This window comes from Arvicola amphibius, chromosome 8 (genome assembly GCF_903992535.2).
Source record: "Arvicola amphibius chromosome 8, mArvAmp1.2, whole genome shotgun sequence".
Lineage (NCBI taxonomy): Eukaryota > Metazoa > Chordata > Mammalia > Rodentia > Cricetidae > Arvicola > Arvicola amphibius.
In genome coordinates, this window is record NC_052054.1 from 626,355 (window position 1) to 648,081 (window position 21,727).

Sequence of the window (21,727 nt, forward strand, 5' to 3'; positions counted from 1 at the left end):
ACCCAGGCTCTATGACTAACTAGTGTGGCTGCTGGGATTAAAGGTGTGTGCCACAACTACCTGACCTGTATGTCAGTCAAGAATGGCTAGTTTTTAGTCTGCTCTTCAGGCAAGCTTTTATTTATTAAAACACAAATAAAATATCATTATAAGTACATCTTCATGGAAGCTGTTAAGGTAAAGAACAATACCTAGTCTCATTAAACAAACAGGTGGACTCACAGACAACATTGTAAATAGTCTGTGGGGACTGAAACCAACTAAGACCCCTGGACACTTGGAAGTTCTCTGCTTGTAAGTCCTATTCCCTTGACGTACATTGGATAGTCCAAAGCAATGTGTGTGGGGTGGTTGCCATCCCGTGTCATTACAGAGTGCTGGTGAGGGTCTTGCACTTCTGGTTTCTGAGTCTGTTGTGTCTGATAAGTTTTTGTGTCTAGTTTTTCTCATATGAATTTAACATACCAATATGATTCTACAGTCTCAGTTTACTTTGATAAACTTATAAGGTTATAATTTTTCTAATTTTACAAGTAAGTTATTAGTCATTCTGTATCTCTGGGTGGTGTTAGAGAGATGTATGCATTGATGTAGGAGGGTCATCTGTCTATGTGTTATTTTCATTGGTTAATAAAGAAACTGTTTTGGTCTTTTCATAGGTCAGCCCTTAGGTGGGTGGAGTAGACAGAACAGAATTCTGGGAGAAAGAAAGCAGAATCAGGCAGACGCCATGCTTCTCCTACCCAAGACGGACGGTGGTTAGACTCATGCTGGTAAGCAACAGTCAAATGGCGATACACATTAATAGAAATGGGTTAATCAAGATGTGAGAGTTAGCTAGTAAGAGGCTAGAGCTAATGGGCCAGGCAGTGTTTAAATGAATACAGTTTCTGTGTAATTATTTTGGGTGTAAACTAGCCGGGAGATGGGATCCCGGTGGGAATGCAGCCCGCTGCTCCTTTTGCAACAATGCATTATTCATCAATGTGTAGAACCAAGCTACTTCTGTATTTGTGTTCAAAATATAATCAAATATTCTTCACAAAATGGAGACTTTCAAGGTAAGGCATGGCCTAAAATACTTCTGTTTTTATGGTATGGAATAACTTAGGATAGCATATAGCCTGATGTTAGCAGGGACATTGAGACTCAGAGACAAAATATGAACTGCCAATATACAACAGTCCAGTCACTAATGGACTCTGTCATACAATAGTCCAACCTCTGCTGGATTCCTTTATGTATCAATTTCCACCCAACAGATCATAGTTTTGATGTAGTTTTGATGAGTGCCAGAGAGAGGGGATGGTAATTCAAGTGGTGCTTTTGTCTGCAGATTAACTCTGCCTCCTTGCTCCTTTTGGGTAAGTGTTGCCTGGATCTTCTGTATATTTTAGTGGTCCCTACAACTCTGTTTCTTTCCCACTACTTACATCAAGTTATCATGTTGCTCGAATCTCACTCATACCATGATTATTTAAAGCTTCATTTTTAAAGCAGTCAGAATTCAGAAGGATGTTGAAACAATTCACAGTGCAGAAATATGCATGGTCTAATTCTTTTACAAAATAATAAGCATTCATAAAGTGTTGGGGATGAGGGGAGGGTTGTTTTAAGTGAAATTGAAACCAGACTACATGTGAATAGAGCATTAAAGGGATTAATAAATTCCAAATTACCGAGAGAGAAAGCACAGACCTCATTCTACTTAAGTAGAGAGATCTCAAATCCCATACTGGAGGTGTGTAAAATGATAGGTTATTATATCTCCAAGCTGGGTCTGTCCTTGGTTTCTCTGGAGACCAACACTAACAATTGCTATGCAGAAAATGTGTATCTATTATGATGTTCAATAATTAACAGGGAAGCAGCCCTGTAGCTACTTGTTTTCTGAAATATATTCAAAACAAACAAGGTCCCAGGGCTTTATTCAGCCCACAGATTAACATTTTAATACAATTTCCTATGTGAGAAGCCTTTAGATTCTGCTGCCGGGCCCTTTTCTTTTTGTTTCAGTTGAACAGGATGTGTGCCTCTTACTAGTGAGGAAAAACTGCAAATTCCTGCAAGATAAACTGGGGGTTGAAAAATCACACAAAACAACAGCAGTCCTATTGTTTACACATTTGTCCAGAGACAGATCACTGTTTAGCTGACATTCTGTGTGTCTTGTGAAAGTTGGTAGATGTTAGATCACATGTTCAAGAAGAAATGTATTTACAGTATTGAATAATAAATAGCCTTTCCTGACGCCTTAAAATCTGGTTTTCCAGTTTTTTCTTTTCTTTCTTTTTTTTTCTTTGTCAGTTGTACCTGTTTCCTCGCCGCCTCCACTGTCTGGAAGATTTCAGGTCTGTTCCCACTGGAAATGCTGGATCATAATCCTATAATAACGAGTGCTGCCCCTAAATCCTTCCAAGGATGCCGCCCACACAAATTCTTCTAACTCATGACTATTTTTCATAATTTCCTGCTTCTCCAAAGGGCAGGCCAGATGGCTTGGCTCCAGAGCACACACTGCTGACAGTGGCTCTAGGTTTGAAGCTGTCAGAAAGACTTGGCCTCTAGGTTCAATATATTTTGAATTTAATGTCAATATCAATTTGGGTTGGACAATGGAAGAGTACAAGTCTATATTGTACTATATTTTAAAAGGGGTATCTTTGAAGAATATGTCACAGAAAAGATAAGCATTGCTATTTAATTATGAGCTCTGTTCATCTTCTAGGTGAGGTCTGGAGACAGAACCCAGGGCATAGTGAATGCTAGCCAAGTGTTCCAATACTGACCTGCACTCTCAGCCTTGTTTGTACAACTGTGTCAGGAAGGCTTCTAGTCCCTGCCAGTATCATGACAATGAAACTTTGAAAGCTTTAATTTGAAAGATATTTGCTTTTATTAATTTCAAATGTAATTAGAAATCTTGTATATTGATACTCTGATGGCTTTATCTTTGACTTTTTAGTCATTCCTGACTTTAATAGCTGTGTAATTTATAACTTTTTTTAGATTTATTTATTTATACAGTATCCTGGCTGTAGGCCAGAAGAGGGCACTAGATCTCACTATAGGTGGTTTGAGCCACCACGTGTTTGCTGGGAATTGAACTCAGGACCTCTGGAAGAATAGTTAGTGCTCTTAACCACTAAGCCATCTCTCCAAAAGCTCTGTGAGCATACTGAATCAGGGGTTTACAGATAAATGAGGTAAATGTCTTTTTTGATGGTCTACTTGGGGAGAATTTATGAAAATTATTAGCGGAATTCCAATGTGATAGAATATATTTCTAGGGTAAGCCCAATGATGACACAATTGAATAGAGGTCAGGAAATAATTGATTCTGCAAGTGGGATTCAAGTCAGGCTTACAGTGGAGGGGAGATATCTGTCCTGAGGATCCAGGGTTTAGAAAGATGGAATAGGTAAGAGCAAAATGATAAACACAGGGGCTGGAGAAATAGGTCCGTAGGTAAAGCACTTATTACTCTTGCAGAGGATCCAGGTTCATTTCTCATCACTCACATGGTGGCTCAAAACCACCTGTAACTCCAGTTCTAGACCACATATTCTTGGCTGGCTTTTTGGATACCAGGCAAGCACCTTGGGCACGTTCATGCATGAAGGCAAACACACATATGCATTAAATAAAAATAAAATCTTTTAAAAGATACTGTTTATAAAATGAATATCAGAATATGTGAAGGCACGAGAGGGAATTGTGCAGGGGGCATGTAAAGTAAGATGTAAGACTCAGCATTGAAGATGAGTTGGGGAAATGGAGATAAAAAGATGATCATGTTTTAAAATATTAAATTTATTAATACAAGGCAGTTATATGAACTTTTGAAGGTGAAGGTCTATTAAATTGTCTGGCTGTTTTAAATGCTAGTTGCAGTATAGGATATATGAGCATTCTAAAAGAATATTTCATTTGATTCTACAGAATATGTAGTGATGGACCACAGGAGTTACAAAGTTTCTAATTATTTTGTTTCATTAGCTTAGTTGAATTAGACTGAATATAGGCAATATAATTATATTTCTTCTTTAATTTGTCAAATACCAAAAACATCTTCTGAGTTCTACATTCTCTCATTTAAAAACTTAGGATTCACACCAATGTAAAAACTTTCAGTCATACTCAGCTATTAAGATAGTTTCATTACAACAATGGAGACCAATTTAAGGATACAAAATCATATTCCACTAAAGTTGCAATCCTTATTCCAACCTCTTTCATTAATCTAAGTAAACCTACCTTATGAATTAGGAGGCATCTGTAGAGAAGAAAAATTTGCTTTTCTGAAACTCTACTTTTATGCATCTTTAATTTTCAAGGTTTTGAAATTGAAAAGAGGGACCAGAAGAAATGAAGATGTTTTTATAAATGGTGTTCTTTTTTTCCTTTAAGATGGTCTTAAATCTCTAGTTCTTCTGTGGACCCAAATATAGATTCCTTAGAGACATGCCTAGGTCACCGGTTGTCTGTATGTATCTGTGCATGGTCTTGTAAATTGGTGATATGCTCTGTGTAAGGTATTTTTGGAAGTTATAGGCTTTCATTGCTGCAAACCTCACTTACTAGACTTGTTTCTTTAATGAGATGACTTCAGACTGACTCAAGGGTGTGTGTGTGTGTGTGTGTGTGTGTGTGTGTGTGTGTGTGTGTGTGCTCGTGTGTGTTTGTGTGTGTGTGCCCCCTCTTTAACTTCAGACAACTTCCCTGTACTGTTTCTATAGAAACAGGGTTGAGTGTATTGCTTTACTTCCTTTCTGCCTTTAATGAAGAGTGGGTACATGCAATTTCTTGCATTCAGACTATTCCTAAGCAAAGCATAGCCAGCTTTCTTGGTTTAAACTAGAAAATCTGATGGGAATGCAAGCGATTTATCCTATGCTGGTTTGAACATTGATCAGGCTCAGTCTCATGAACTGTCTACCAAGGGTTTGTAGCCCTAGTTTGTTTATGGTCTACTTTAAACCTATGGTGTTTCTTCCGTGGATTTATTCCCAACATTTCATGGGGCATGAAGGCAAGATGAAACTACTTCACAACTTGCAGAGAAAGGTATGTCATTTCTTAAACAAACAAAGAAAACCTCAGGATAGAAGTGAAGATGAAATACTACTTTGACTTATTTTGAAAAATCTGAAGAGATAGAGGCATCTGGTAGCTCCTTGATGGCTTCCATTATAATGCAGGGATAATTTTTCTTGCCCTCACTTTTTGGAGTTTTAGCTAAAATCATAAGAAATCAGGGCAAAGTCTCATTTTATATTTTGTGACAAATCCTTCTTTTGAATATTTTACTGCACTGTTTTGTTCAATATTATTTTAAATGTTTGCTTTGGCAATTCTTGTCTGTCTTATTAAGATAATGGGAACTAATGAGAGGAAAGGTTTATAAAATGTGGAGTAATGTCCCTCTGGGCCCCAACAGTGGCAAATGCAATTAGTCAAGGTGAGGTTCTAATGAAAATGCCATTAAGGTTTCTGGATTGAGATATACCCACAACCACCTTTTTCCTTTAGGGAGTTGTGCCCAGAGCTTTCTCACTGAAGAGCTGAATGTCATCAGAAGAGGATCTCATTTGGAAAATATTCCTTTATACCAGGCAAATAATTTCTGTGCCGTATGTATAAATCCCTTTTGCTATAGGAAAAGCTTGTCTCATCTACTCTAGTCCTATGATTTAGGTGGAATCTAAATATCAAAGGGCTATTTATTACAATATATTGTAGACCAATAACTCCTACCAATAATTTTTAACAGCTGATGCCAGCTTAGGAATCAGAAATAACTTAACTGACATCATTTTTCTAGGAGTTACAGTATTGATGTGTAGCTATCCTGTCCTCACAAACATGCTATTTTAATCCAAAAGTTCTATTTTATTGTGATGCCTGATATATGATCAAGCCACTAGTAACAATTTCTCTTAATAGCTAGTTTCTGAGTTTCTGTATCTAGTTATAGTTCTGTGATGGAAATACCAGTAGATAATGAAGAAAGTGAAGAGAATAAAGATGAAAGATAATCCAGTTGAATTTAACAATGTAAGAATATTGAAGATTTATTTACTTATTTTTGTGCATATGTGTGAGGGTCTGAATGTACTCATGAATATCAGGTCTATGTCTAGTGACTAGAGAGGACAGAAGAGGGTGTTGGATCCCTTAGAACAATCGATACAGGTGGTTGTGAGCCATCACATGGGTTCTGGAAACTGAACGCGAGCCATATGTATGAACCATCTCTTCATCCTCCAAGGAGAGTTTTTATTTAAATTTTAAATGATTACAGGAATCTTTTTTATTTTCTTTATTTTAAGTATGGTGAAAACTGCAAATCTTGGGAATAAGGCCTGAGGGCTCTCATTTCAGAGATTTTGCTATTCAGAGCTTTGCTAGGGAGCTTTTTTCCTGAATGTTTCTACAATATAATTGACTTACATTGCTGTATGTTGATGTGAAAATAGAGATGGTTTGTGCACATTGTGGTGTATCAGATGTGTATAGAAATGAGTTTGTTTATCCCATATCACAATTAGGCATAGAAATACTAGTAAGAGTTACTAGGCCAAGTTGTTAGCTTTAACTTCATTGAGGCTCTGGATTCAACCATACCATTCTTTATTATAACTCATACTTGTCATATTTAACATGTATTGTTTTAGGATGAGTCTTATAATTCTAAAGGAATGTGTACTATATACGATTTAATTTTAAAGAAGTAATGTAAGCATGATATTTTAGCTTAGAAAAGGCAAAACTATCTCTTCTGCCTCCTTTTCTCTCTTTTTCAATCTAATATGCTAAAGAAGTCGCAAATTTCTAAACAAGAAGGAGGGTTGGATCCTTACTGAAATCATAACTTCTTAGAACTCAATGTTCCTATCTCCACACTGGAAATTATAGTGTTAGGAATGATCAACCTCTTAAGACTCTGAACGCAATGTAAACTTCAAAGAAATTATGGTAAACCCACACTATTATTATTTTTATTTTATGGAGAAGAAGACAGGGAATCTTATAAATTTAGTTAGTCCGAGGTCATACTCTTCATAAATGAAAAAGATGGGAAAAGATACAATTTTAACTCATGTCTAACTCTCCCTGATGCCTTTGTTCCACATTCTTTCATAGCCTGAGTGTTCACTTTTGAGAAAGTAAAATCACTACAGTGCAATATGTCTATGTCGAAATTAATTTTAAGAATAGTTTTTAGTGAGGGTTCTCTGGAGGAAAATGACTGATTCCTAACTCAGTCTGGCTAAAACAAATAGGCACCATTGTCACGTGACAGTAACAGTAGAAGAGTTGCGCAGGTGGGTGGATGCCTGTACGTAAGAGTGGAAGAGCTGCATGGGTGGATACCTGCGTGTCTTTGGTAGAGGATGGAAAAACACAGACCCGCCTGTCTCCTGTCTGCTGGTGCTAGACAAATGCTTTTTTAGCATTACCAATGTGTTGAAGGACGTGGTAGCTGGTATCACTGGGGATAGATTTTGGCAATGACCAAGGGGAATTATGTCTTCCATGAAGGTTCTGACAGATCTGGGGAAAGACTGATTGTTCAGCTTTAGGCACAAGCTCAATACTTTGAGTTAGAGGCACCAGGTTTGCCACGTTTGTCTAAGAGCTCTTTATTTGCTCCGTTTATGGTCAGGAAAATGGATTCTGCTTCCAGAAGGAGGAAGGAGTCACAGTGAATATCAGGCAATAGTAATCACTCTTTCTGTAAATAGCTGCACATGATTATATTCCAATTCAAATTTTCTAACTGGGAAAGTTAATCAAATCCTAAACTTTGCAAATTTTTCATTTTTTTTTTATCAGTAAGAGTGCTTTAGTATGAACAAACCACAAGGATAATTCTTGTTTTGTAACTCAAATATTAAAACATTCCATTTTCTTTAAATAATTCATCTGTTAATTTGTTATAAATCCAAATATTCATGAGAAATGTCTTTCTATCTTGGACACAAAGGAATAAGCACATATGCACATGGCACAGTCATTCTGGATGTTCAAAACAGAAGGTATTGTGGGGGCTGGTGCTATTTGCTTCCTGTCGTGGTGTTACATACTTAATGAGCAGAGAGTGGGAGAAGCTGGCAAGCTATTCACATAGTCTCATTGTGTGTTACCTGGGAAAATTAATCAAATCTTATGTAATTCATTGAGTTAAATATGTTTATAGCCACAGAAAATTCATCCCAAAGCAAATGAGTCTGATATACTTGATGAGTGAGGTGAAAAAAAATCAATATTTAAAGTGAGAAAATGCAAACAATCTACCGTCATATTAATAGTTGCGTGGAATAAACAGCTGTTACATTAGTTTTTACTTAGTAGAACCAACACAGGATAATTTAATTTCTTGGACCCAAAGTTGCTTGGCTGTGGCACCACTACATGATTTAAACCCTGAAAAGTCTGGCTTTACTACTAACTCAAGGATCAAAACTTAACACTATGTCACTATTCTCTTTTGAATTGAGATTCATCCTAACTAAAGGTTATTTTCAGGCAATGTAATTTTTTTATTTAAGAAATATACTTTCTCAGTAAGTTTCCCTTGCTTCCTGAACTTTCAAATGTCACATCTGAAATGAGTTTACTATGCTAGACAATGATGCTACTTCTATCAGCATTTTGTGTTTTTATGTCTATTTCTCTTCCAGGCATTAAAATTCTAGTGATTTAATGTCACGATAATTTTTAGTTATGAATTGATACCCACAAAGTCTTAGGAAATGTCACAAGGTAGACAGTTGATAATCTGTATTTAAACACACATACGTGTGCACGCGCGCGCGCACACACACACACACACACACACACACACACACAAGAGACAACTTTTTTCTGGCTATTACAAACAATGCTGCTATGAACATAGTTGAGCACATATCCTTGTGGCATGACTGAGCTTCCTATATATCCAAAAGTGGTATTGCTGGGTCTTGAGTTAAGTTATTTCTTAATTTTCTTAGAAATCATCATACTGATTTTCAAAGTGGCTGTCCCAGTTTGCACCCCCCACCAGCAATGGAGAAGTGTTCCCCATACCCCAAATCCTCGTCAACATAAGATGTACATTTACACAATGGGGTACTACACAGCAGAAAATAATGACCTCTTGAAATCTGCAGGCAAATGGATGTATGTAGAGAGCACCATAGTGAGTGAGGTAACCCAGACCCAGAAAGACAAATATCATATGTACTCACTCATAAGTGGCTTTTAGACATAAAGCAAAGAAAAGTCAGCCTATAATTCACAACCCTAGTGAACCTAGACAGCAAAGAGAACCTTAAGAGAGAGGTACGTGGATCTAATCTACATGGAAAGTTGAAAGAGACAAGATTTCCTGATTATATTGGCAGCATGGGGATCATGGGAGAGGGTAGAAAGGGATGGGGGAAGAAGGGAGGAGAGTGGAGGAAAAATATATAGATCAATAAAAGCAATAAAAAACTTAAAACAGATTTTTAAATATCAAAAAGTAGCCCACTTTTCTCATTTTATTTATTACATTATATCCATTTTTATTTTGAACAAATTAGAGTATCAGCTACACACATAGAATGCAATGGAAAACCCAGAAATACCCTATCATAATCCTCAACACATGAACAGTAGTCTCAACTGTGGGCCTCAAGGGATATTTTTATTCTAAAAATAAAGCTTTGCCTCCATGCACATTGCTGTATTAATACCACTGCTTTTACACAGCTTCCCAGCATCACTTTTTAAAGACACTATGCAGATGTTAAATTTATTTAGTCACTCAAAATAAGTACTGAATATTTGTACTTTGGATTCCACTGTGAAAAAGACAGATGAGGTCTCTGAATTCTTGCAACTTCAGTTTTAATGTGGAAAAGTCGAAATAAGTTAATAAATAAGCAAATAATAAATATTTCTAAGTTTTAAGTATTACAAAAACTAACTGATTTAAAGCTATGTGTTGCATTTTAATTCAGAACTTGTGAAAAAATAACTTCATGAAAATTTGGAATTTACTTGGGGTAAGCAGTTGTCCAACACTTCTTTCCAACAAATCTGCTTGCCATTGTTTAATTTTAATAGCCAGAGCTTTCTATTTAATCTAGTTTGTAAAAGGAAGGGTGTGGCTTATTTGACTGAAATACTAGAAAAAAACAAAAGCACAGGTAAAAGAGCATCTAGCAACTTGGGAACACAGGACATGTTTTATAGCAACAGTTTTCTTCCAAAGGTAAATATAGACAGCAGAGTAACTTTTCTTTTGGGATGTGACTACAGGTGCATTGCTCATGCCCCAGTGGGAGAACACATAATCATGTGAATATTTGAAGCATTAATTGGACCTAGTGGGTATTATTAGGAAAATAAAAAATGGGGTATGAGGCTAGAAGGGAGGAATAATCAAAGAGGAGTTAGTGGGAGAGAGTGGTGGATGGGTATGCTCAACAGACATTGTATAAATGTATTGAATTTTCAAAGAATAAAATGTATTAATTGAAAAAAATAAGGAGAGTATCATTTTGATTTACTACTACAGTAAATATTATGATTCCAATAGAAAGTAATTTTGAGATCAGGCTTTTTGAAGTTACAAAGAAATATTGTGTTGCTATGAGGAGGTAGTAAGGGCCGTCCTGGTTTCGGTTGTGCATAATGATGACCCATACCTGGGTTATGACTCTGCACTACACAGTCCACTTCTTTTGCATGTAGATGAAAGAATTTTCATTTGACTTTTCAGGATACTTAAAAGTTTATTGTTAGTCTTAGTCTTAAAATCTCTAAAACTGAAGTTAATATGTTGGTTTTTTACTGGAAACAATTTTGGAAGAAAGGACTAGGTTGTCTTCTATTTCCTCTGTTTCTCAACGCTGTTTATTCTTTGGCAGAGTTGGGTTAGCTACTTGAGTTTTGAAATTATTCTTTCTACATTCATTTATGTTGAAATAGAGAAAACACAGTAAAAAGCACAGTTTTTTAAAAGCTTTTGACAGATATTGTTCATGAATTTCAGATAGAATTTGCTCACTGTCCTACTGGTCTTTGACTTACATATTATGGTTTTCTGATTTTGTGGGGGGTTGTATGTGTGTATTTCTGGTTATTGTTTATTTTTGTTTGTTTGTCTGCTTGTTTTCTAAAGAGAGAGACATAGGAAGAAAGGGTGTAGAGTTGGGTGACTGAGGAAGTGTGGAGAATCTGATAGGAGTTGGGGAAAGTTAAGCCATCAACAGAATATATTTCATGAAAAATATATTTAATTAAAAAGAAAAAAATGTTGATTTTTTTTCTGTTTTATTTGGAAACTGTAGAATGGCTAATATCAAAGTGATTTCATATATGGTTATTGGTGTACACAATAACTTATCTCTATAGGGAAACACATCAGATTCTTTAGGGTGACATACCAAACTCCATGCATTTCAAATTGTCTCCTATAAGTGTGAGGCTGCATTAATTAGCAAACAGTAGACTGAGGAAGAATGAACAAAACTACTTAGAAGCTAACCTTCCTTGGATACTGATGACTCTGGACAAATCAATCAGTGCCCCCAAACTTTCTTCTCCTCTCTGCTTTCAACTACACACACCACCACCACCCACCCCCATTATCGTAAAAATTATTATGAGGATTTATGTACATATCATTGTGTATAAAGCATTTAAAAATCCTTACTTGGTGGGCCAACCTATTTCCAAGGAATAAAATAATAAAATTATCAGCAAACAGAGTCACTGTGGAATTGAATCCCCAGTTTTCCATCCTGTAATTTTCCATTTTACCTGTGCTCTAATTTACCAATTTTATTATAGAGGTACAACAGGAGCAATGTTTACAGTGGAACAAATCTAGTGCAAATGAATGGTGTTTCATTTAGTGTTCATACCTGTTGTCACAGACGCTTGTATGGGAAAGACTGTCTCAGCGCGATTATATCCTTGTATAGTGTGTAGTAAGTTCAGGTGACTATGGAGTTATTTTGTCCTTTATCTCTAAAAGCTTATTCTCTAGACATCAACACAAGACAATTGAGGAGAATAGGAGAAGAGGGGAAATAAGGTACTGATCAGAGATTGTAACTATAACTCTTGCTTGATACCTGTTTTGTTATATGTAACTTTACTATGTTAAAGTTAAAAACCTTCCTTTTTATTTAAACAGAAAAGGGGAAATGGTATGAAAGGTCCTGTGTGTTGCTTTCATTGGTTAATAGATAAAGAAACTGCTTTGGCAGCTGCGGGGGAGGGGGGAGTTGTGGTGGCACACGCCTTTAATCTCAGCACTCAGGAAGCAGCACTCAGGTGGGTGGATTTCTGTGAGTCTGAGGCCAACCTGGTCTACCAGAGCTAGTTCCAGTACAGGCTCCAGAGAAAACCTGTCTTGAAAAAAAGGAAAAGAAAGAAGGAAACTACTTTGGCCTATAGTAAGGCAGAACTTTGCTAGGCAGGGAAAACTAAACTGAATCCTAGGAGAAAGAAGGTGGAGTCAGGGAGAAGCCATGTAGCACTGCCAGGGACAGATGCCAGAACTTTACCTGGTAAGCCACAACCTTGTGGCAATACACAGATTAATGGAGATGAGTTAATTTAAGGTATGAGTTATACAGAAACATTGGCCAAACAATATTGGAAATAATATGATTTCTATGTGATTATTTTGGGGCTGAATATCTGGGAAACAACAACCAGCCTCATATAACACTACTGGGAGTTTAAAAAGTGCAATTGCTTCCAGAATTTATTGATGCTCATCTTATTGCTAAAATCAAACCAGAATCTTCTGGGTAAACACTTGTCCCCCATACTTCATCCTCGGAATGGGACTTATACACTTTGTTGTGTGGATATTTTGGGTATGGTAATTCTTAGTTCTGGAGAAGGCACTTTGTGTATAATCCATGTTTAGCCAAATCTTTGGCCTCCACTTGTGAGATGCCAGTATCATTTATGAGTTACGGGTACTGAAAATATGTAAAGATATTATGAAATTTGTTGGATATGATAAGAATAGAACTAATTTGATAGCTACTATGAAACAAAAGAAAAAATTCTGCAAAGGACAGAAAGTCAGACTATATCAAAAGATAGTGGTTTTCAACTATGCATGCAATTTAATCATATAAAAATTAAAAATAGAAACATCAGACCCACTCCAGGTAAGTTGACCAAGGATTCCTGATCTAGCTTGATTTCACTGCTTAAAGTATGTAAAGCAGACTGTCCTATGATTTTGGTATGTGCCTTTGGGATCACATGTACATATATTCCCTCTCATAAGTAGCATAATATATATGTTGGAAAGTGCTGCAACTTCACTAAAATAGTTTTATTTCAACTTACTCCTTCCTATGCGAAACTTCATTTCAAATATTTCTCTGCCTCTCATAGGCCTTCTGAGTCATGGCACGTATGTGTGTGTCACACTTATTATTTGATATAACCATTTCTTTGTGGACAAGGTTTTTTTCTAGGATAATGCATTTTATGTGGACACAAGAATACAAATGAGCAGGCAGAAAATGTGTTCGATTTAGAAGGCATTAAAAATCATGGAGAAAAAGGATGGCCTCCCAGTGCCTCAGGAAAACAGCTACAGAGATAGTGTGCTGTTGGTGTTCATACCTCTTTAGAGTGGGTTGTTAGGGTTTCCTGATTTATTCCATTACAGAAAAAGAATCAAGAATGACTTCTAAATGTTTGTTTAATCATCAGAATGTTCATGAAATACTTGAAATGGAAAAGTCTATCAAAAGACAGGAAAGGTAGAGAATTAAGTTGTGGGTAGTGACACAGAAAATCTGCATTCTGTAACGATGTCTAGTGCAAGGAAATGTGATGGGACTTGAGAATGGAATTTGGAAATCTTTTCTATATGGGTTTCTAAAGTCCTAAGAATGTATAAATAGATTACAACAAAAAGAGAGAAGACAAATGTTCTTCAAATCATTTTAGTTCTCAGGATTGTGCACTAGCTTTTACTCTCAATTTCCCTAAAATTTTAGTTGGACAATTAAGGAAGCTCACTGTAAATAACTCCCTGTTTTGACTGCCATCATGCATTTTCCTGTGGGTCTGACTGAGTTCTTTTACAGGTCATCAGTATCCTACTGAATGAGTCACCACTGCAGAACAGTTCAGCAATCACATCCTTGAGGAAGGTTTAAAACTCTGCACCATTTCTTTGTTTTGTCTACTGTTTGCTTAACTATTTTCGATGTTTCTAAGCCTGATTGGTGTACATGATTAAGCAGCACAACTGAACTAGAAACAACAACAAGAAGAAAACTAAGTTGAACAAGGATGATAATTATACACACTAAAATGGACCACGGAAAGCCCACAAGACCTCACAAGGAACTACAGTCAACTAAGGAATGCTGAGAGTGGGAGAAATTGTCTTCGTCGGTAAACAGCACACTAATTTGTTATTTAATGCCAAAATACCAGATGGTCAGCCCTGGAAATATACATACACGTAGCAGTATATATCTGAGAAGATTTATTTGGCAAAATATGTATATGTATGTATATATATCATATACATATTCATATAATTATGGAACAGCAATTATTGAAAAACATTTGAAAATGAGCAAGAAGGAGCATATATGGGTAAGTTTGGAGGGAGGAAAAGGAATTGAGGAATGATGTATATATCTTATAATTTCAAAAATAAAAGAAAATAATTATAAAATGTAATAACCCCTCACTCACATAGGTGACTTTTGAAAACTGGAAATGATGAATTGCCATGATAATGGAATAGCTTCCATTTTGTAGCTAAAGAAAACTTTCTTATGCCGGGCGGCGGTGGCGCAGGCCTTTAATCCCAGCACTTGGGAGGCAGAGGCAGGCGGATCTCTGTGAGTTCGAGGCCAGCCTGGTCTACAAGAGCTAGTTCCAGGACAGGCTCCAAAGCTGCAGAGAAACCCTGTCTCGAAAAACCAAAAAAAAAAAAAAAAGAAAACTTTCTTACAAAAATTATAGTTTGTACAACTAGATACATTTGTGCATTTGCATATAGAAGCTTGTAGAGGCTGCATTATTTTCCACTAATACATTTCATGATGCCTATCTCAAGGAAAAATTCTGCTAATATGATAATTGCAGTTGATAATGTAAATCTCTGTGAGCTAGGCTAGCCTCATGACATTCCAGTTGGCTGTAAATGAATCAGCATTCAGCTCTGAGTTTCTCTGGGCAGGATTTGGAAGATGAACTTGTCTAGTTTGGTCCACACAGTGCTTGTCTACAGTTTGCAGTTCTGTAGACTTTCTTCAGATACCAGAAATCTCTAATGGAAGACTTTCTCATAGCTCACTTGTACCCAGAATGATAAGGTAATTAGTCTCGAGCCAAGATAAACTCAAGATTCAGTCTTGAATTGATTTATTAACACAGAAAATATGATTGTTTTTTACAGACAATCCAGGAGCAATTCCATGTCATAAATGTATACTCCCCCCAATGACAGTTCTGTATTTATTTGTTCTTCATTAATATCTTAGGAATAGCTATGCAAAGAACTGAGTAGAAATGTTATCTTTTTGCATCTTCAAATTAATCCTTAATAAAGAACCAATTTTCTTGCCAAAGAAGTAAACAAAATACCATGATTCCCTGGTATCAACCTTTCATTAAGCAAGCAAACTGGCAAGCCAGCAAAGGAGGACGTGCCTACTTGTACTGTGGAATCTATTTAATTGTCAATCCAGGGCATTCTGAATATCCTTAAATTGGTGATATAAGTAAATGTTGGAAAGATTGTAAGTACCTTGAAATCTTTCTGTATGGAATTACATTTTGAAATTATTCTCATACTGACTTTAGAAAGCTCTCTCTCTCTCTCTCTCTCTCTCTCTCTCGCGTGCGTGCGTGCGTGTGTGTGTGTGTGTGTGTGTGTGTGTGTGTGTGTAAATGCATTGTCAATGGTGCCCATGGAAATCAGAGGACAACTTTTTAGTAGTCTGTTCTCGTCCTACACTTTGTTTTAAGGCAGGATGTTTCTTGCTTCTCCTGTGATACTGTGTATTCTGTCTGCCACGAGAGTCTCTCGTTGTTTCTTCTATTTCTGCATCCTGCAATAGAAATGCTGGGATACCAGACATATACTACTATGTGGCTTTTCATGGGTGTGCCAGAGATCAGATTCAGGTTGTCAAGCTTTTATGGCAGGTGTTTGTACATATGTAGATGTCTCTTTTGCTTCCTGATGATCAATTTATTTATCACCCAAACTGTATAGAATGCCACTATTTATCTAAATATCATTTTGTTGTTGTTCTCTGTAGCTCTTTATGGATGAGATTAATACTTGAAATAGTCTACTAAATAAAACATCATACCTAATAATGTGATTTTTTTGTTATCTAATCTCATAAGTACTGAGTAGAGCAAAAGTTAGAGGAAAGGAGAATTTGCACTTTTTGTCTGTTTCTGAGTTCTTTGGTTGAACTCACACAGGAACTTCATCACGGGTTTTCTATCTTGCAGATATAAAATCATGAGATGCCATACTTTTCATTACTGGGAACCAATTCATTATAATACACATTTTGTATACTTACATCTATGATGCATGCATACACCCACATTCTGTTTCATTGCAAAGTCCGGACTGACATACCTATGTACTTCAGGAGCAGATAAAGATAGACAAAGTAGGCTCACTCCCCAAAGGACCATCCTGGAAAATGTAGGGCACTTATTTTCTTTGTGGAATATAGCTACTTCAGTATTACTGACCTTTAAAACAACACCTAGGTTCATTTCTAGTAATGTACTAGAGAAATAAGTTAGAAATATCTCAAATTAAGTTAAAAGTGACAGATCACAAACTAGAATAGGTCTATCTTCCATTCAGAAGAATATACATACTAACCACTTAAAACTTGATTTTTAATTTACAAAGAAGATACAAATAGTTTTGGGAAGGGGTTTATACAATTTTAAATAGGGATGAACCAGGACTTGATTTCCAGGGAAAAAATAATGGAACTGTAATGCTATAGCTACTTTCCTTAGCTCTCAAGATAAAATTAAAAATTTCCATATACCTTATCCCACTGAGCCAATGTTGGTCAAAGGGTACTGACAAGGCAGAACCCAGATTACCATTTAATGACACAACAATGTAGCTGCTTGATTAAATTTCAGACAATACACAACTACCCTATATCAACAGAACCAAAAGGATCAAGGATCAAATGGGTAAACAAACCACCAGAGGATTATAGAGGTCTTTTTTAAAAATATTAAACAGAGCAGCTAGTCACAGGTACACCCTATTGTTCTACTTTTGTGAAAGCTCACATTATTTTGTAAGGTTTTCTATCCTCAAATTCTCATGTAAGAACTTGAAAGGAAAAAATGTAGTATTGATATTTGAGCCCATGATCTCAAGATTATTTCATGTGTGCTTAGCAATCATGGGCAATAGAAAATAGGAATGGGTTAAATCAAGATGTGAGAGTTAGCCAATAAGAGGCTAGAGCAAATAGGACAAGCAGTGTTTTAATTAATACAATTTCTGTGTGGTTATTTCAGGGCTAAGCTAGCTGGCTGGCCAGGGTGAACAAGCAGGCCCTCTCCTTACAACAGCTGGCACTGGAACATGGTCAACTATATCCATGTAAAACCTGAGAGGGCTTGAAAGGAATTCTAGAAGAAAAAAAATATGTATATATATATATAAATATATATATATATACATATATATAGAGAGAATATATATAGAGAGAATATATAGAGAGAGAGAGAGGAGAGAGAGAGAGAGAGAGAGAGAGAGAGAGAGAGAGAGAGAGAGAGAGAGAGAGAGAGAGAGAGAGGAGTTTAAAACAGCTTTTTGCTGTTTGCTGGCAGCGGCATGCCATAGCTCCTTTAAGAGAGATTTTTCTGACTCAGCAGCCATAGCAAGGAAAATGTGGCAGTTTTAAAATGCCAGCTTTCTGTGCTATGCTACTAGCGTGACCTCTGGCTCTTTTGGAAGACAGAGCATTTGGATGGGGTTTGTGAGTAAAGGGTGAAGGCTTGCTTGATGACAACTGTGTCTGGAAGTGGGACTGTGAGCATGGCTCAGCATGGCTCAGAGGCACCAGTGGCTCTACCATGCTGGACTAGGTGGGGCAAGCAGGCACTGACCTATTACCAGAACAATGAAGTAGCTTAAGTTTTTAAGAAGTGCTCCTCGACAGTAAAGAATTACAGATACACAGCAGGACAGATTCAGACATAAAAAACCTACAAATGGGTCATACTGTTGGATAAATGTACATAGGCTTGGAAGAGAGAAGAAAAGAGTATAGAGAGTCAGAAAATAAAGATAATGCCTTAAAAAAAGAAGTAAAGCCTTTAAAGAGACAGAATACAGACAGGCATACATTAAAGGAGTAAAAATAATAAAATAAATATTAAAAAGTAATAGAGTAAAATAAGCTATGTAAAGATGAACTATACACAGAGAGTCTGGATTATGTATATTATTGTGTTGTCTTTGAACTTTTTGACTGTAAAGGAGCTAAGAGAGACATTTCATTATATAGGCTGCTAAGCTAAACCAGCATTTATATTATAAAGGTATTATATATTATATATTCTTGACTTCAGAATTTGGGTCTAAGTCTAAGTTGCTTTGGAAAAGAGGTTCTTCTTTTGTTTTCACAGAAAATGAGAACCTGTGGATTACTTCTAGGTAAATATAGTATGATAGACCATGCCCTCCTGAAAGGTTGCTGTGAGCACCCTCAAAAAATTACTTCACCCAACTGCTGACTGAGATGAACATAGCACACAGGATATACCATGAAAGACCCAAACAGTGTCCCCAAACAGCAGAAAGCAGTATGAACAAAACTATGCCTATATTCTTAAATATTAGGCTGTCTTTAAAATTGGTATCTAAGAATTTGTTATACATTTTGGATTAAATTGCCTGTCAGATACATCCATTGTTAATGTTTTCTTACAGCATATATTTAGTCTTTCTTACTTTCTTGATAGTGTCTTTTGATGTAATAAATTTTAAATTTTGTTTAAATTTCACTTTTTAAATTTCTGTATTATTATTGTGCTTTTCCTATTGCCAACGTATGCCATAGAGTTTACTAATGTGTTTACTATAAAGATTTCTACAATTCTGGCTCTTATTCTTAATCTATAATATACTTTGAAATTAATTTTATTTATAAAGTTAAAAAGGTTATAGAAGTCTACAATCAGACATCAACATTGATTTATTTTATTACAATTTATTAAAAAGATAATTATTTTTCAAGTTGAATTGCTTTGGTTTGTTTAATAAGGATTAATTGACCATAATGTTAAACATTTTTTATTGATTCTCACCTCTAGTCCACTGATTTAGAAGTATGCAGAAATATTAATATCACCAGTAGTTCTGTAGAATGTCCTAAATCAGGAATTTTGCATGATACAACTTTTTTCAAAAGCTTTACAGCTATCCAGTGTCCTTTAAATTGATAGAAAACTTTAATATCAGCTGTTAATACCAGAATGGTGGATTTTAAGAGCACTGCAATGAGTTTATTTCCTGAAATTGACACTTCTGTGGATCAACAAGAATGATTAGTATCACTTAAAAATTAGAGCTGAAACCTGCAAAAGGTCTCAGGTGACCCTAATCAACATAAACATTATCAGTGATAAAAAAGACACATGAAGACCTAAAAAGAAAGATGAGTGAAAAATATGATCAGCGTTGATAAATGTACTTTAGATTATAGAAGAAAACAATTTAAAGTAACCATTAGATTTCAATTTTACTCATGAGAGAGAAAATCTACTGTGGTCAAAGTAGAAGGTAGGTTTATGGAGAGGTGCTTAATGAATTGAGTATAGAGAACAGGAAGGCCTTGTCAAAATATTTAGTGAAATAAGACTTTGGCTAATTTCTTATTTTTAGAAAGAACTGGAGCATTGAGTGTATTAATTTGCTTCTAAATGCATAAATTCACAAAGTAAGGCAAATTCATAGCTAAGCAAGAATGTTTGGAACAGGCTGCTATTTTCCATGGTGGATTTAATATAAAGATGACTGAAGTGTCCATACACCAGTTCTGTTATACCTATTTAATCACAAAGCTATACTTTGCTTAGGAGTTCAAAGAAATGAAACAAAGCATCATAATAGAAATAAAATTCATACATTTTTTCTTTTCTTCTTTCTGAATGTAGCTTTGCATTTGGATTGGTATAAGTTAACCCTTTGCAGAGACTCATTGCTATGTTATAAGTCTGGTTTTAATTTGAAAATACTGAAGCTAATAAATAATAGACAAGCATAAAATGTTATGCCTCACTCTGGAGAATATCAACTTAAAGAAGACAATGCTATAGTTACTGCTATTTTCTCAAAAACAAGAGCAACCGGTTTCCTGAGCAACCTAGACAGGGGCAAATTATCATTTATGGCATGTGGTCTGTGTGTCCAGGAACAAAGACAGAGAAATGTACCAAGTTGAAGAGATATTCATTTCTTGGAAAATTGCTATTAACTGGAATTCAGTGAAATGCTACAAAAAGATAGTTTGGGTTTTCTACAATTAATTAATTAATTAATTTAAGTTAAACAAAATAAATACCCAGAAGTTTAAAAGAAAAAAATAGCCATCAATATTTGATAGCTTCCACTTAAAAATTAATTTTTTATTCTGCTTTTCGAATGAGTGACATTGAAACAATCAACTCACACAGATTGCTTCTGCTCATGGGATGCTGCCTTGTGAGTGACTATAAAGTACTATATAGAAAATTGGCTTTGGGCCTGTGACCAGGCAATGTGAGTTAAGTGGTTGCTTTTCTGAAAATCTATGCACAACCACAACAGAATATCAATAGATTTAAAATCCAGTTAGAATAACGATTCATAAATTACTAGATGTCTAGCCATGTTAATCAGATTGTATTTCTAGAATACAAAATGAAAAGTTAAACAACATTTTCCTCCTCACCAGGCCTTTAAGGAGACATAATAACCCTGAAGATAAATTCCTGTGTATTAAAAATGTTCTAGATATGTGATATGAAACTTCAGACAGTAGGGGATCCAATTTGGAATTAATCAGTGAAAATTAAAACTAGTTAAAAGATTCCTGAACATACATTGGGTAAAGAGACTAGGAGGGGAGGAGAGAGAGGGAGGGGGAAGTGTGATCAGGCTGGGAAGAAATTAATTAATTATAAATAAAAAATAAATACTAAAAAATGTGGAGTAGGTTTTTAGCAAAACAATGGAATCCTAATGAAAAGACAATACCAGAGGCCATGGTGATATCTATGACCCATGCTGTTTCTGGTTATTATGGTAAGAAAGCTTCCTTTGCAATGGTCTGAGTGGTTCATAACTGAAACTGAGAAACATTGAAGGATTCTGTGATGACCCTTTCCCTCAAATAAGAAACAGTCTAGACAGGAAGCCATTGAAAAGAGACTTTAAAAATTCTGACAAAAATGCTGAAGTGTAGTTCTTCCCAGCTGAAAGTTTCTTGTGGGACATTGGGGGAGGACTCAATTATCTTTAAGAGTCTGGCCACTGGGAGTTTGCCCATGCTCAAATGAGTACATGACCAATACAAATTGGATTTGGTGTATTTTCCTTCTCTTCTATTTTTTTTGTTGGAGAACACAAGGGCGGGGAGGTGAACTTGGGAAGAACGGGAAGCAAGTGGGGTCATAGTGCACTATATGAAATTTC